Source organism: Schistocerca gregaria, chromosome 10 (assembly GCF_023897955.1).
Source record: "Schistocerca gregaria isolate iqSchGreg1 chromosome 10, iqSchGreg1.2, whole genome shotgun sequence".
Classification (NCBI taxonomy): Eukaryota; Metazoa; Arthropoda; class Insecta; order Orthoptera; family Acrididae; genus Schistocerca; species Schistocerca gregaria.
Window position 1 is genome coordinate 178,649,874 of NC_064929.1, and position 12,694 is coordinate 178,662,567.

Consider the following 12,694-nt stretch of genomic DNA (forward strand, 5'->3'; position numbering starts at 1 on the left):
TGCGGTATGCGGAGACACTAAAAGCACCATAGTAGAGCACCGATGAAGCTTCTACGTTGATGTAATAGCCAGTAAGAAGTAGTACAATTCAAGTTTCAAGTATTGATTATTGACTTTTTAGCTGGTTTTGGTGCCTTGGACATGAGCTAGGACCTTGAGATTCTGCATGAAAGGAGGACTAGCAGCCGAGTTGCACGGGAGAATGTGAAAAGTGTTCATATGTAGTAAAAACCTGAGAAATCCGTCCGTTTTTGTCGTTTGTTATCGAATCGACTTAAAGCCAGATCGTCACATTGGCCGCTCTTCTCTCTGAAACGGTTGTACTTATCGCCTGCAAAGCTATGTCGCGTGCTGCGGTATGCGGAGACACAAAAAGCACCATAGTACAACACAGATAAAGCTTCTAAGTTTATGTAATAGAAAGTAAGAAGTAGTACAATTCAACTTTTAGGTATCGGTTATTGACTTTTTAGCTGGCTTTGGTGCCTTGGACATGAGCTAGGACCTTAAGATTCTTTATGAAAGGAGGACTAGCAGCTTAGTTGCACGGGAGAATGTGAAAAGTGTTCATATGTAGTAAAAACCTGAGAAATCCGTTCGTTTTCTTCTTTTGTAATCGAATCGACTTAAAGCCAGATCGCACATCGGCCGCTCTTCTCTCTGAAACGATTGTACTTATCGTCTGTAAAGCTATATCGCGTGCTGCGGTATGCGGAGACATTAAAATCACCATAGTAGAACACAGATGAAGCTTCTAAGTTGATGTAATAGCCAGTAAGAAGTAGTACAATTCAAGTTTTAAGTATTGATTATTGACTTTTTGCTGGCTTTGGTGCCTTGGACATGAGCTAGGACCTTAAGATTCTGCATGAAAGGAGGACTAGCAGCCGAGTTGCACGGGAGAATGTGAAAAGTGTTCATATGTTGTAAAAACCTGAGAAATCCGTCCGTTTTCGTCATTTGTTATCGAATCGACTTATTGCCAGATCGTCACATTGGCCGGTCTTCTCTCTGAAACGGTAGTACTTATCGTCTACAAAGCTATGTCGCGTGCTGCGGTATGCGGGGACACTAAAATCACCATAGTAGAACACAGATGAAGCTTCTAAGTTGATGTAATAGCCAGTAAGAAGTAGTACAATTCAAGTTTTAAGTATTGATTATTGACTTTTTGCTGGCTTTGGTGCCTTGGACATGAGCTAGGACCTTAAGATTCTGCATGAAAGGAGGACTAGCAGCCGAGTTGCACGGGAGAATGTGAGAAGTGTTCATATGTAGTAAAAACCTGAGAAATCCGTCCGTTTTCGTCATTTGTTATCGAATCGTCTTAAAGCCAGATCGTCACATTGGCCGCTCTTCTCTGTGAAACGGTTGTACTCATCGTCTACAAAGCTATGTCGCGTTCTGCGGTATTGCGGAGACACTAAAATCACCATAGTAGAACACAGATGAAGCTTCTAAGTTGATGTAATAGCCAGTAAGATGTAGTACAATTCAAGTTTTAGGTATCGATTACTGACTTTTTAGCTGGCTTTGGTGCCTTAAACATTAGCTAGGACCTTAAGATTCTGCATGAAAGGAGGACTAGCAGCCGAGTTGCACGGGAGAATGTGAAAAGTGTTCATATGTCGTAAAAACCCGAGAAATCCGTCCGTTTTCGTCATTTGTTATCGAATCGACTTAAAGCCAGATCGTCACATTAGCCGCTCTGCTCTCTGAAACGGTTGTACTTATCGTCTACAAAGCTATGTCGCGGCTTGGGTTTTGCGGAGACACTAAAATCACCATAGTAGAACACAGATGAAGCTTCTAAGTTGATGTAATAGCCAGTAAGAAGTAGTACAATTCAAGTTTTAGGTATCGATTATTGACTTTTTAGCTGGCTTTGGTGCCTTGGACATGAGCTAGGACCTTAATATTCTGCATGAAAGGAGGACTAGCAGCCTAGTTGCACGGGAGAATGTGAAAAGTGTTCATATGTAGTATAAAACCTGAGAAATCCGTCCGTTTTCGTCATTTGTTATCGAATCGACTTAAAGCCAGATCGTCACATTGGCCGCTCTTCTCTCTGAAACGGTTGTACTTATCGTCTGCAAAGCCATGTCGCGTGCTGCGGTATGCGGAGACACTAAAAGCACCATAGTAGAACACAGATGAAGCTTCCAAGTTTTTGTAATAGCCAGTAAGAATTAGTACAATTATAGTTTTAGGTATCGACTATTGACTTTTTAGCTGGCTTTGGTGCCTTGGACATGAGCTAGGACCTTAGGATTCTGCATGAAAGGAGGACTAGCAGCCGAGTTGCACGGGAGAATGTGAAAAGTGTTCATATGTAGTAAAAACCTGAGAAATCCGTCCGTTTTCTTCTTTTGTTATCGAATCGACTTAAAGCCAGATCGTCACATTGGCCGCTCTTCTCTCTGAAACGGTTGTACTTATCGTCTGCAAAGCTATATCGCGTGCTGCGGTATGCGGAGACACTAAAATCACCATAGTAGAACACAGATGAAGCTTCTTAGTTGATGTAATAGCCAGTAAGAAGTAGTACAATTCAAGTTCTAAGTATTGATTATTGACTTTTTCTGGCTTTGGTGCCTTGGACATGAGCTAGGACCTTAAGATTCTGCATGAAAGGAGGACTAGCAGCCGAGTTGCACGGGAGAATGTGAAAAGTGATCATATGTAGTAAAAACCTGAGAAATCCGTCCGTTTTCTTCATTTGTTATCGAATCGACTTATTGCCAGATCGTCACATTGGCCGCTCTTCTCTCTGAAACGGTTGTACTTATCGTCTGCAAAGCTATGTCGCGTGCTGCGGTATGTGGAGACACTAACATCACCATAGTAGAACACAAATGAAGCTTCTAAGTTGATGTAATAGCAAGTAAGAAGTAGTACAATTCAAGTTTTAGGTATCGGTTATTGACATTTTAGTTGGCTTTGGTACCTTGGACATGAGCTAGGACCTTAGGATTCTGCATGAAAGGAGGACTAGCAGCAGAGTTTGCACAGGAGAATGTGAGAAGTGTTTATATGTAGTAAAAACCTGAGAAATCCGTCCGTTTTCGTCATTTGTTATCGAATCGTCTTAAAGCCAGATCGTCACATTGGCCGCTCTTCTCTCTGAAACGGTTGTACTTATCGTCTGCAAAGCTATGTCGCGTGCTGCGGTATGCGGAGACACTAAGAGCACCATAGTTGAACACAGATGAAGCTTCTAAGTTGATGGAATAGCCAGTAAAAAGTAGTACAATTCAAGTTTTAGGTATCGATTATTGACTTTTTAGCTGGCTTTGGTGCCTTGGAAAAGAGCTAGGACCTTAAGATTCTGCATCAAAGGAGGACTAGCAGCCGAGTTGCACGGGAGAATGTGAATGTGTTCATATGAGGTAAAAACCTGAGAAATCCGTCCGTTTTCGTCATTTGTTATCGAATCGACATAAAGCCAGATCGTCACATTGGCCGCTCTTGTCTCTGAAACGGTAGTACTTATCGTCTGCAAAGCTATATCGCGTGCTGCGGTATGCGGAGACACTAAAATCACCATAGTAGAACACAGATGAAGCTTCTAAGTTGATGTAATAGCCAGTAAGAAGTAGTACTATTCAAGTTTTAAGTATTGATTATTGACTTTTTCTGGCTTTGGTGTCTTGGACATGAGCTAGGACCTTAAGATTCTGCATGAAAGGAGGACTAGCAGCCGAGTTGCACGGGAGAATGTGAAAAGTGTTCATATGTAGTAAAAACCTGAGAAATCCTTCCGTTTTCTTCTTTTGTTATCGAATCGACTTAAAGCCAGATCGTCACATTGGCCGCTCTTCTCTCTGAAACGGTTGTACTTATCGTCTGCAAAGCTATATCGCGTGCTGCGGTATGCGGAGACACTAAAATCACCATAGTAGAACACAGATGAAGCTTCTAAGTTGATGTAATAGCCAGTAAGAAGTAGTACAATTCAAGTTTTAAGTATTGATTATTGACTTTTTCTGGCTTTGGTGCCTTGGACATGAGCTAGGACCTTAAGATTCTGCATGAAAGGAGGACTAGCAGCCGAGTTGCACGGGAGAATGTGAAAAGTGTTCATATGTAGTAAAAACCTGAGAAATCCGTCCGTTTTCTTCATTTGTTATCGAATCGACTTATTGCCAGATCGTCACATTGGCCGCTCTTCTCTATGAAACGGTTGTACTTATCGTCTACAAAGCTATGTCGCGTGCTGCGGTATGCGGAGACACTAAAATCACCATAGTAGAACACAGATGAAGCTTCTAAGTTGATGTAATAGCCAGTAAGAAGTAGTACAATTCAAGTTTTAGGTATCGATTATTGACTTTTTAGCTGGCTTTGGTGCCTTGGACATGAGCTAGGACCTTAAGATTCTGCATGAAAGGAGGACTAGCAGCCGAGTTGCACGGGAGAATGTGAAAAGTGTTCATATGTAGTAAAAACCTGAGAAATCCGTCCGTTTTCGTCATTTGTTATCGAATCGACTTAAAGCCAGATCGTCACATTGGCCGCTCTTCTCTCTGAAACGGTTGTACTTATCGTCTGCAAAGCTATGTCGCGTGCTGCGGTATGTGGAGACACTAAATTCACCATGGTAGAACACAGATGAAGCTTCTAAGTTGATGTAATAGCCAGTAAGAAGTAGTACAATTCAAGATTTAGGTATCGATTACTGACTTTTTAGCTGGCTTTGGTGCCTTGGACATGAGCTAGGACCTTAAGATTCTGCATGAAAGGAGGACTAGCAGCCGAGTTGCACGGGAGAATGTGAAAAGTGTTCATGTGTAGTAAAAACCCGAGAAATCCGTCCGTTTTCGTCATTTGTTATCGAATCGACTTATTGCCAGACCGTCACATTGGCCGCTATTGTCTCTGAAACGGTTGTACTTATCGTCTACAAAGCTATGTCGCGTGCTGCGGTATGCGGAGACACTAAAATCACCATAGTAGAACACAGATGAAGCTTCCAAGTTTTTGTAATAGCCAGTAAGAAGTAGTACAATTCAAGTTTTAGGTATCGACTATTGACTTTTTAGCTGGCTTTGGTGCCTTGGACATGAGCTAGGACCTTAAGATTCTGCATGAAAGGAGGACCAGCAGCCAAGTTGCACGGGAGAATGTGAAAAGTGTTCATATGAAGTAAAAACCTGAGAAATCGGTCCGTTTTCGTCATTTGTTATCGAATCGACTTAAAGCCAGATCGTCACATTGGCCGCTCTTCTCTCTGAAACGGTTGTACTTATCGTCTGCAAAGTTATGTCGCGTGCTGCGGTATGCGGAGACACTAAAAGCACCATAGTAGAACACAGATGAAGCTTCTACGTTGATGTAATAGCCAGTAAGAAGTAGTATAATTCAAGATTTAAGTATTGATTATTGACTATTTAGCTGGCTTTGGTGCCTTGGACATGAGCTAGGACCTTGAGATTCTGCATGAAAGGAGGACTAAAAGCCGAGTTGCACGGGAGAATGTGAAAAGTGTTCACATGTAGTGAAAACCTGAGAGATCCGTCCGTATTCGTCATTTGTTATCGAATCGTCTTAAAGCCAGATCGTCACATTGGCCGCTCTTCTCTCTGAAACGGTTGTACTTATCGTCTGCAAAGCTATGTCGCGTGCTGCGGTATGTGGAGACACTAACATCACCATAGTAGAACACAGATGAAGCTTCTAAGTTGATGTAATAGCCAGTAAGAAGTAGTACAATTCAAGTTTTAGGTATCGGTTATTGACATTTTAGTTGGCTTTGGTACCATGGACATGAGCTAGGACCTTAGGATTCTGCATGAAAGGAGGACTAGCAGCCGAGTTGCACCTGAGAATGTGAAAAGTGTTCATATGTAGTAAAAACCTGAGAAATCCTTCCGTTTTCTTCATTTGTTATCGAATCGACTTATTGCCAGATCGTCACATTGGCCGCTCTTCTCTATGAAACGGTTGTACTTATCGTCTACAAAGCTATGTCACGTGCTGCGGTATGTGGAAACACTAAATTCACCATAGTAGAACACACATGAAGCTTCTAAGTTGATGTAATACCCAGTAAGACGTAGTACAATTCAAGTTTTAGGTATCGATTATTGACTTTTTAGCTGGCTTTGGTGCCTTGGAAAAGAGCTAGGACCTTAAGATTCTGCATCAAAGGAGGACTAGCAGCCGAGTTGCACGGGAGGATGTGAATGTGTTCATATGTAGTAAAAACCTGAGAAATCCGTCCGTTTTCGTCATTTGTTATCGAATCGACATAAAGCCAGATCGTCACATTGGCCGCTCTTCTCTCTGAAACGGTAGTACTTATCGTCTGCAAAGCTATATCGCGTGCTGCGGTATGCGGAGACACTAAAATCACCATAGTAGAACACAGATGAAGCTTCTAAGTTGATGTAATAGCCAGTAAGAAGTAGTACAATTTAAGTTTTAAGTATTGATTATTGACTTTTTAGCTGGCTTTGGTGACTTGGACATGAGCTAGGACCTTAAGATTCTGCATGAAAGGAGGACTAGCTGCCGATTAGCAAGGAAGAATGTGAAAAGTGTTAATATGTAGTAAAAACCTGAGAAATCCGTCCGTTTTCGTCATTTGTTATCGTATCGAATTGTTGCCAGATCGTCACATTGACCGCTCTTCTCTCTGAAACATTTGTACTTATCGCCTACAAAGCTATGTCGCGGCTTGTGTTTTGCGGAGACACTGAAATCACCATAGTAGAACACAGATGAAGCTTCTAAGTTGATGTAATAGCAAGTAAGAAGTAGTACAATTCAAGTTTTAGGTATCGGTTATTGACATTTTAGTTGGCTTTGGTACCTTGGACATGAGCTAGGACCTTAAGATTCTGCATGAAAGGAGGACTAGCAGCCGAGTTGCACGGGAGAATGTGAAAAGTGTTCATATGTAGTAAAAACCTGAGAAATCCGTCCGTTTTCGTCATTTGTTATCGAATCGACTTAAAGCCAGATCGTCACATTGGCCGCTCTTCTCTCTGAAACGGTTGTACTTATCGTCTGCAAAGCTTTATCACGTGCTGCGATATGCGGAGACACTAAAAACACCATAGTAGAACACAGATGAAGCTTCTAAGTTGATGTAATAGCCAGTAAGAAGTAGTACAATTCAAGTTTTAAGTATTGATTATTGACTTTTTCTGGCTTTGGTGCCTTGGACATGAGCTAGGACCTTAAGATTCTGCATGAAAGGAGGACTAGCAGCCGAGTTGCACGGGAGAATGTGAAAAGTGTTCATATGTAGTAAAAACCTGAGAAATCCGTCCGTTTTCTTCTTTCGTTATCGAATCGACTTAAAGCCAGATCGTCACATTGGCGGCTCTTCTCTATGAAACGGTTGTACTTATCGTCTACAAAGCTATGTCGCGTGCTGCGGTATGCGGAGACACTAAAATCACCATAGTAGAACACAGATGAAGCTTCTAAGTTGATGTAATAGCCAGTAAGAAGTAGTACAATTCAAGTTTTAGGTATCGATTATTGACTTTTAGCTGGCTTTGATGCCTTGGACATGAGCTAGGACCTTAAGATTCTGCATGAAAGGAGGACTAGCAGCCGAGTTGCACGGGAGAATGTGAAAAGTGTTCATGTGTAGTAAAAACCCGAGAAATCCGTCCGTTTTCGTCATTTGTTATCGAATCGTCTTATTGCCAGATCGTCACATTGGCCGCTCTTCTCACTGAAATGGTTGTACTTATCGTCTACAAAGCTATGTCGCGTGCTGCGGTATACGGAGACACTAAAATCACCATAGTAGAACACAGATGAAGCTTCTAAGTTGTTGTAATAGCCAGTAAGAAGTAGTACAATTAAAGTTTTAGGTATCGACTATTGACTTTTTAGCTGGCTTTGGTGCCTTGGACATGAGATAGGACCTTAAGATTCTGCATGAAAGGAGGACTAGCAGCCGAGTTGCACGGGAGAATGTGAAAAGTGTTCATATGAAGTAAAAACCTGAGAAATCCGTCCGTTTTCGTCATTTGTTATCGAATCGACTTAAAGCCAGATCGTCACATTGGCCGCTCTTCTCTCTGAAACGGTTGTACTTATCGTCTGCAAAGCTATGTCGCGTGCTGCGGTATGCGGAGACACTAAAAGCACCATAGTAGAACACAGATGAAGCTTCTACGTTGATGTAATAGCCAGTAAGAAGTAGTACAATTCAAGTTTTAAGTATTGATTATTGACTTTTTAGCTGGCTTTGGTGCCTTGGACATGAGCTAGGACCTTGAGATTCTGCATGAAAGGAGGACTAGAAGCCGAGTTGCACGGGAGAATGTGAAAAGTGTTCACATGTAGTGAAAACCTGAGAAATCCGTCCGTATTCGTCATTTGTTATCGAATCGTCTTAAAGCCAGATCGTCACATTGGCCGATCTTCTCTCTGAAACGGTTGTACTTATCGCCTGCAAAGCTATGTCGCGTGCTGCGGTATGCGGAGACACAAAAAGCACCATAGTACAACACAGATAAAGCTTCTAAGTTTATGTAATAGCCAGCAAGAAGTAGTACAATTCAAGATTTAAGTATTGATTATTGACTTTTTAGCTGGCTTTGGTGCCTTGGACTTGAGCTACGACCTTAAGATTCTGCATGAAAGGAGGACTAGCAGCCGAGTTGCACGGGAGAATGTGAAAAGTGTTCATATGTAGTAAAAACCTGAGAAATCCGTCCGTTTTCTTCATTTGTTATCGAATCGACTTATTGCCTGATCGTCACATTGGCCGCTCTTCTCTATGAAACGGTTGTACTTATCGTCTACAAAGCCATGTCGCGTGCTGCGGTATGCGGAGACACTAAAATCTCCATAGTAGAACACAGATGAAGCTTCTAAGTTGATGTAATAGCCAGTAAGAAGTAGTACAATTCAAGTTTTAGGTATCGATTATTGACTTTTTAGCTGGCTTTGATGCCTTGGACATGAGCTAGGACCTTAAGATTCTGCATGAAAGGAGGACCAGCAGCCGAGTTGCACGGGAGAATGTGAAAAGTGTTCATATGTAGTAAAAACCTGAGAAATCCGTCCGTTTTCGTCATTTGTTATCGAATCGACTTAAAGCCAGATCGTCACATTGGCCGCTCTTCTCTCTGAAACGGTTGTACTTATCGTCTGCAAAGCGATGTCGCGTGTTGCGGTATGTGGAGACACTAAAATCGCCGTAGTAGAACACAGATGAAGCTTCTAAGTTGATGTAATAGCCAGTAAGAAGTAGTACAATTCAAGATTTAGGTATCGATTATTGACTTTTTAGCTGACTTTTGTGCCTTGGACAAGAGCTAGGATCTTAAGATTCTGCATGAAAGGAGGACTATGAGCCGAGTTGCACGGGAGAATGTGAAAAGTGTTCATATGTAGTAAAAACCCGAGAAATCCGTACGTTTTCGTCATTTGTTATCGAATCGACTTAAAGCCAGAGCGTCACATTGGCCGCTCTGCTCTCTGAAACGGTTGTACTTATCGTCTGCAAAGCTATGTCGCGTACTGCGGTATTCGGAGACACTAAAAGCACCATAGTAGAACACAGATGAAGCTCCTAAGATGATGTAATAGCCAGTAAGAAGTAGTACAATTCAAGTTTTAGGTATCGGTTATTGACTTTTTAGCTGGCTTTGGTGCCTTGGACATGAGCTAGGAAATTAAGATTCTGCATGAAAGGAGGACTAGCAGCCGAGTTGCACGGGAGAATGTGAAAAGTGTTCATATGTAGTAAAAACCTGAGAAATCCGTCCGTTTTCGTCATTTGTTATCGAATCGACTTATAGCCAGATCGTCACATTGACCGCTCTGCTCTCTGAAACGGTTGTACTTATCGTCTGCAAAGCTATGTCGCGTACTGCGGTATTCGAAGACACTAAAAGCACCATAGTAGAACACAGATGAAGCTCCTAAGATGATGTAATAGCCAGTAAGAAGTAGTACAATTCAAGTTTTAGGTATCGGTTATTGACTTTTTACCTGGCTTTGGTGCCTTAGACATGAGCTAAGAAATTAAGATTCTGCATGAAAGGAGGACTAGCAGCCGAGTTGCACGGGAGAATGTGAAAAGTGTTCATATGTAGTAAAAACCTGAGAAATCCGTCCGTTTTCTTCATTTGTTATCGAATCGACTTAACGCCAGATCGTCACATTGGATGCTCTGCCCTCCGAAACGGTTGTACTTATCGTCTGCAAAGCTATGTCGCGTACTGCGGTATTCGGAGACACTAAAAGCACCATAGTAGAACACAGATGAAGGTCCTAAGATGATGTAATAGCCAGTAAGAAGTAGTAGAATTCAAGATTTAGGTTTCGGTTATTGACTTTTTAGCTGGCTTTGGTGCCTTGGACATGAGCTAGGAAATTAAGATTCTGCATGAAAGGAGGACTAGCAGCCGAGTTGCACGGGAGAATGTGAAAAGTGTTCATATGTAGTAAAAACCTGAGAAATCCGTCCGTTTTCGTCATTTCTTATCGAACCGACTTAAAGCCAGATCGTCACATTGGCCGCCCTTCTCACTGAAACGGTTGTACTTATCGTCTGCAAAGCTATGTCGCGTGCTGCGGTATGTGGAGTCACTAAAAGCACCATAGTAGAACACAGAAGAAGCTTCTAAGTTGATGTAATAGCCAGTAAGAAGTAGTAGAATTCATGTTTTAGGTATCGATTATTGACTTTGTAGCTGGCTTTGGTGCCTTGGACATGAGCTAGGACCTTAAGATTCTGCATGAAAGGAGGACTAGCAGCCGAGTTGCACGGGAGAATGTGAAAAGTGTTCATATGTAGTAAAAACCTGAAAAATCCGTCCGTTTTCGTCATTTGTTATCGAATCGACTTAAAGCCAGATCGTCACATTGGCCGCTCTTCTCTCTGAAACGGTTGTACTTATCGTCTGCAAAGCTATGTCGCGTGCTGCGGTATGTGGAGACACTAAAATCACCATAGTAGAACACAGATGAAGCTTCTAAGTTGATGTAATAGCCAGTAAGAAGTAGTACAATTCAAGTTTTAGGTATCGGTTATTGACTTTTTAGCTGGCTTTGGTGCCTTGGACATGAGCTAGGACCTTAAGATTCTGCATGAAAGGAGGACTAGCAGCCGAGTTGCACGGGAGAATGTGGAAAGTGTTCAAATGTAGTAAAAACCTGAGAAATCCGTCCATTTTCTTCATTTGTTACCAAATCGACTTAAAGCCAGATCGTCACATTGGCCGCTCTTCTCTCTGAAACGGTTGTACTTATCGTCTGCAAAGCTATGTCGCGTGCTGCGGTATGCGGAGACACTAAATTCACCATAGTAGAACACAGATGAAGCTTCTAAGTTGATGTAATAGCCAGTAAGAAGTAGTACAATTCAAGTTTTAGGTATCGATTATTGACTTTTTAGTAGCTTTGGTGCCTTGGACGTGAGCTAGGACCTTAAGTTTCTGCATGAAAGGAGGACTAGCAGCCAAGTTGCACGGGAGAATGTGAAAAGTGTTCATATGTAGTAAAAACCTGAGAAATCCGTCCGTTTTCGTCATTTGTTATCGAAGCGACTTAAAGCCAAATCGTCACATTGGCCGCTCTTCTCTCTGAAACTACTGTCCTTATCGTCTGTAAAGCTATGTCGCGTGCTGCGGTATGTGGAGACACTAAAATCACCATAGTAGAACACAGATGAAGCTTCTAAGTTGATGTAATAGCCAGTAAGAAGTAGTACAATTCAAGTTTTAGGTACTGATTATTGACTTTTTAGCTGGCTTTCGTGCCTTGGACATGAGCTAGGACCTTAAGATTCTGCATGAAAGGAGGACTAGCAGCCGAGTTGCACGGGAGAATTTGAAAAGTGTTCATATGTAGTAAAAACCTGAGAAATCCGTCCGTTTTCGTCTTTTGTTATCGAATCGACTTAAAGCCAGATCGTCACATTGGCCGCTCTTCTCTCTGAAACGGTTGTACTTATCGTCTGCAAAGCTATTACGCGTGCTGCGGTATGCGGAGACACTAAAATCACCAAAGTAGAACACAGATGAAGCTTCTAAGTTGATGCAATAGCCAGTAAGAAGTAGTACAATTCAAGTTTTAGGTATCGATTATTGACTTTTTAGCTGGCTTTGGTGCCTTGGACATGAGCAAGGACCTTCAGATTCTGCATGAAAGGAGGACTAGCAGCCGAGTTGCACGGGAGAATGTGAAAAGTGTTCATATGTAGTAAAAACCTGAGAAATCCGTCCGTTTTCGTCATTTGTTATCGAATCGACTTAAAGCCAGATCGTCACATTGGCCAATCTTCTCTCTGAAACGGTTGTACTTATCGTCTGCAATACTATGTCGCGTGCTGCGGTATGTGGAGACACTAAAATCACCATAGTAGAACACAGATGAAGCTTCTAAGTTGATGTAATAGCCAGTTAGGAGTTGTACAATTCATGTTTTAGGTACCGATTATTGACTTTTTAGCTGGCTTTGGTGCCTTGGACATGAGCTAGGACCTTAAGATTCTGCATGAAAGGAGGACTAGCAGCCGAGTTGCACGGGAGAATGTGAAAAGTGTTCATATGCAGTAAAAACCTGAGAAATCCATCCGTTTTTGTCGTTTGTTATCGAATCGACTTAAAGCCAGATCGTCACATTGGCCGCTCTTCTCTCTGAAACGGTTGTACTTACCGTCTGCAAAGCTATATCGCGTGCTGCGGTATGCGGAGACACTAAAATCACCATAGTA